Source organism: Athene cunicularia (assembly GCF_003259725.1).
Source record: "Athene cunicularia isolate RWA chromosome 2 unlocalized genomic scaffold, athCun1 chr2_part1, whole genome shotgun sequence".
Classification (NCBI taxonomy): Eukaryota; Metazoa; Chordata; class Aves; order Strigiformes; family Strigidae; genus Athene; species Athene cunicularia.
The window spans coordinates 129297277-129302872 of NW_020799095.1; positions in this window are offsets into that span (position 1 = coordinate 129297277).

Consider the following 5596-nt stretch of genomic DNA (forward strand, 5'->3'; position numbering starts at 1 on the left):
GCCTGCCTTCAGTCTGCTGCCTTGATCACTGAAGACAACAGATCACATCACCTTCTTGAAAAAGAATCTTCTTTCATGTTTTCACAAATGCATTCTTGCCTTTTCCTATCCAGATCAAAGACTACTGCAAAGATTATTTTTCATAATCTGACAAGCCCACTACTTTGTGCTTCTGAATATGATGCCTGAACTGCAGTTGTTTTAACCTGCATGGTATTTCACAGCCAACTCCAACAAAGCTATCATGTCTTATCCATTACAGAATGGCTGCTGACTGCCACCACCTCAAACTAAAGAAATCAAGCTCCATTTTCTATTAATTAAGGTTTCCAAGCAAACATCATTATGCTTGATCCCCCTTCAGTGTTCCAAGTCACAGAGCCCAGTGTCTTTTTAAAAAAATATTTCTCTAAACTGATCTATTTTTCCACTGACAGCAGCTAGATCAAGATTACTGTTTGCAGGCTGGTTGCTAGCATCCACCTCAATTGTCAAACTGATTACTGATCATCATCCCTATTATAAACTCTTCAGGATGGAGATTTTCTGTGCCCTGTACCTTTGCACAACGACATCCTAGAGACTAGGGTAACACTCTTCCATATCAAGAAAACAAAGCCACACCAGAACTACCAAGACAGGTTCCAAAGCAGGATGATCCTAACGTTCCAGGAAGAGCTGCACAGACTAGTTCAATAGCTGTAGAAGGTCTTGCCACTTGTTTTTCTCTGAACCACAGAAAGAAAGCATGGTAAAATGTTTTTAGCAACATTTACACCTTAAACAGTAATAAAAACTCTCTAGGAATCCATATGGATGTCAAGTATTTTCTTTAAACTTGTTGAGGACCGAACCAGTGTACACCAAGGTCCACTCCAGAAGCACGGATGATTTTTTTGCCACTTTAAGTTCTTTAGACCTCCAATCAGGAAACATACCTCAAGTCATCAAAAAAAAAAAAAGTTAGCAATTTTGTTTATTCCATTATATACAGTGCCAACTGGGCAAAATCCTACACACACACACAGGGGATCCCCCGCCCCGCCCCTCGGTGCTGGCAGCGCTGCTGCCGCGCGTACCCGGCCCTGGGGCGAAGGGGGTTCCCGGGGTGGGGAGGGGGCTGGTGCTGGTCCCCCGGGAGCGAGGACGGGCGGCGGTTCCTGCTGGGGGTGGGTTAACGGGAGCCCTGGTGTCGGGCCATGACTCGCTCTGTGCTCTGCAGGCAGGGGTGTTGCATCCCTAGCAGGCTGGAGAGCACCCTTCTCGGGAGGCCCTCGGTTATCCTCCTCTGCTACGTTTCCTGGGAACTTGTTGATCGTTTTGAGGCTCTCATTTAAAGACTTTGCCGAAATGCGTGTTTCAAGTAGTTGCCAAAAATGGTTCTTGTTAGACTATCAAGAAGCCCAGCAATGATATCACTCAAGTAGGTAATTTACCAAGCGTTCAGTGGACAGGGGTGACTGTTTTGTGTCATCGTTTTTCTACAACACACTTTGTCTGTGGCCTGTCACACGTTGGCTCAGGCCCTGGTACTGGTATGCTTAGCCGCATCCTTTGCCCACCACAAGAACAGCTCTGTGGACTTTGCCACTGCAGTCATTCATGGAAATAAAGCTAAGCATGGATACAGTGATTTTCAGGAGCCTTATTTGTAAACAAAGGGTATAGCAGTGCAGTTTGAAGGGTATCTTGCAGTATTTTTCTAAGTTGTGTATACATTTTATTGCCTCCGTAGGGCTGGGAAGATCATAACATAATCTGCCTTTAGGGTAAATCGCGCAGTCTCTGGGCAGACAGTGATTCCTGAGAGCCTTTGGCTGAGTTATGCATCGTGTTTTGGGCTCGTGTACCCTTTTGCGGCATTGTATGTAGACAATCACAGGTTCCTATGGCCTTGTTGATTAAACTCTGTATTTGACAGAATAACATCGTTATTTGTCTGTAGGCCTGATACACAGATTAGTGTGTAATCTTCAGTCTTAGAATAAGAATCTAAATGTATAGTTTTTATCAGCTGTGAAAATGATGGTCAAGCCTGGGTTGAGCTGAGAAAGGAGCATATGGAAATGTAAAATAGTGTAGCTGCAAATGGTCAGAGGTGTGCCTTTTCTTGTTTCAACTTGTGTATGGCCCCAGGGAAGATATTTTTGGTGAACACATCCCTTGTTCTACTTAGATCTTGTTACCTAAGCTAAAGTAGAATGTACTAGGCATTCCTTCTTAACTCTTAAATAAATCAGGGATGTGTTTCTGTGCTTTAGTACAATGTTTAATTAAAGACCTTTGCTACAGGTGCTCCTCTTGCACTGTCATCCCTTGCCCAATCACATTTCTCACGATAGGGCTAACTTAGGTCAGACTTAAGAGTTACTGAGACATTGTTTTGAAGGATTAATGAAATTGATCACTCACCTTTAGGGAAGAAATGTTGCCATAAGCTCTTTCAAGCAGAGGATGAACCAAGCAGCAATCTCAGAACTATGGAGTCTTATAGGCCCAAGGAATATTTCTCACCTTTGCATTTTTCCAGGGGAGTTACTAACTTTTCTTTCTATTTGTCTTGCTAGCTTTCGAACTGCAAGTTCAGTTTCATTTTCTTCCCCTGTCTGTTTCTGCTCTGCCTCACATCCTGTGTTTAAATATCCATTGACTTCTCTGTAATTTTTCTGTTCCTCTTCATCTCAGGTTGTGGAAGCTACTCTGATTTTGTTTTCTTCCCACCCTTCTACTATTTCCAACTATTACAGGAGTTTCCTGCATCTCCTGGGTGATAAGAGTGCTGCCTCTCTTCCCTTATTTGGACCACTACCCAAACCATATATACTCTTTGAGAAACTGGGGGGGAAGGAGATAGTTCCCCATACACTTACAGTATGTGCTCTTAGATTTGGTCTTTCTATTCCCATCAGCTTATTGCATTGAGTCTCCAGTGACTGTATTCATGTTTCTACCTCCTGGGCACAAGGCTCTGTAGGCTTCCCAGTAAGGTGTGACAAGTGATTCTTTGCTTCCCCTGTGCTGTCAACTGTTCCGCAGCTTTCCTGGTCAACATATTAAGCAGGGAATTTTCAGTGATACATTTACACTGATGTTGTTAAGTAAGATTGACTTTTTCAGGAACTTCGGCATAGGCAGAGGAAATTTTGCTTCCCTTAAAGTCTTTCTTGTCCTTCTATAATTGTTTTGTGTCGGAAGTATATGGGGGTTCAGACAAACTTAGAAAATGCTTTTCCCTTGTATGTGCCAAGCCATAACATGTGGTCTCCCTTGAGTTCACTGAGAGCAGCTGGTACTGTCTTTGAGCTGACACGTAAGGGTGAAGCTGAACTTCACATAGCAGTAATCTTCAGGTAGCAGTAATAATAATCCAGAAAAAGAAATGTGAGTGTGTTTAACTTTTCCACGTTAAAGTGGGAAGTAGAGGGTATTCTGTTTTTTTAAAGCACATCCTTCTAGTGCTTCTGACAATGGCTGCAGCTGCCTTGGTTATTTCCTGCTGAACCAGCCAGACACAGGCTCCACTGCTTCCAGGCTGTGCCTGGGGGCGGAGGGGTGGAGTGGCTCTAGCTTTCAGTGTCGTCTTCCTCCCTAGAGAGAGGGATGAGCCCAGAGGCAACCATCAGGAGGGCAGGTGGGTGCTGGAGGGGATATTTTTTGGAGCACAGCAACAGGGCTGAGGAAGGTGGAGACTGGTAGCTTCTGGTGTGAAGTTGCAGGGGTTTATGGGAGCAGAAGTAAGAACTATGAGGATATAGTGCTGTTGTGTTTCGCATCCCTTGATTAATGAAGTTGATGTGGATTATTGTACATTTAGGTTTGGTTTGGGGGCATTTGTGGAAAATTTTTTGGTTTTGCCCTCATACACTCTAAATTTAGTGTCCTAGCTATTTTTTTCCCCAGTTGAGTATCATTTTATTCTTCATGATGTAATAAATTACTAGCTTACATTTTTGTAATGTGACAGTGTAATGTAGCGGTCTGAAGAGCAGGAGAGAGAAAGTAGTTGTGCAGGTATTGTATGCTTTGGTTTGTTGGGTTTTTTTCACCAAAAAGCCACAACATTGCAAAATGCACTGATAAAGTGGATTTAAATTGAGGGAATTTTCATCTGTCCTCCCACACGAGCATTAGAAATCTTGTTTTTGCTGCATGAATGCTAATATTTCAAAGTCAGCATCAAAGTTCTTAAGGCTAAGTGAGGAGATGATTTAGCACATTTTCCTGATTGCAGCTTGTTGTGATTGTGTCTTTTCTTCAACAGTTATTTTGCTTCCCTGTTTCTTTTGGCATTCCCCAAAATAGTTCTTCCAGGCAAACCTATCATTCTTATACTAACTAATGCACAGTAGCGAGTCTCTTGCTCCTACCTGTTTTTACCTGCTTCTAGCAACAAATTGGATGTCTATCCCTTTTGAAAGGTACCTGCAAGCCAAAATGAAATGCCTCTACCATTCACATGGAATGAAATGCAGTTTAACACCACCTAAAGCTTCTTTGTTGATTTTTGGGGGAAGTGGTGCCAATGTGACTAAGACTGCTTTCCTGAAGCTAGGTAGTTCTCAGAATCCTGATAGGCAAAGGTGAGGACCCTTCAGCCCAGCTGGTATGACAGTTAAGTGATGTGATCACAGTGGCTTTCACTTCTTTCTTGGGCACGCTGAATTGTACAGTGATGTAACCCTAGTAATCAGTTCTCTCTTCAAACAAACAAACAAAAAAAAATTTTAAAAAATCCCTTTACTTGGTAGCACCCATGACAGCATGTTCATGTGTGTTATTTGCATATGTTTAAACAGAAATATGACTTTGCTGTCTGAGCCATGAGAGCCCGAGTCTGGAAAGTGTGCTGGATGGCATGAAGCCCTTGAGATTGCCAAGGGAGCCAGAGTTAAGCTCTGGAGCTCGGGCTTCATAGCTGGTGTAAAGTGTCAGCCTGCACAGCATGCCTGCAGGAAAGTGACTTAAATCTGGACTGAGCTGGTCTAGAAAAAAAATAAATGCTGTGGGGAGTCCCTGAGGCCTGCAGAGAAACCATTGATGTTTAATGTACTTTTTCCTGCCTTACAGTTAAACTAACACAGTGCTTAAATGCCTCACAATGATGGAAGTCTGTGGAGCTGTTAAGGCTCAGTTTTTAGGGAAAGGGAAATAATTTGGGAGAGAGATTTCTTTATAACTGCAGCAAATATCTAATATGGAGCACATTTATGCTGTCACAGATTCTTCACTGAACCATCCAGAAACACGACAGATGGTCTGCCAGGAAAAGCTTTACCTCTCTAAAGTTTGCTGGGATTTTTTTGTTATCGTGGGTTGGTAATAAATAAAGGAATATATTTAAATTGATAAACTGATCTGAAGTACATGAACAAAATAGTAAAACTTTTGAGTTGTAGTAGCTGATACATTGTGAAGTATTAGCTGTGTATATTATGATAGGCTGAAGTTTGTTTCTATTTGTATTACTGAAGTATCTTAGAAGCTGACTTCTGGTTAGAAGACTTCGGTGGGCTGCTTTTTTGGTGAATCTCACTGCTGTATACCATATTCTACCTGCCTGAAAAGAAAGCTCAGCCAAGTTTGCCTTTCCATTTCA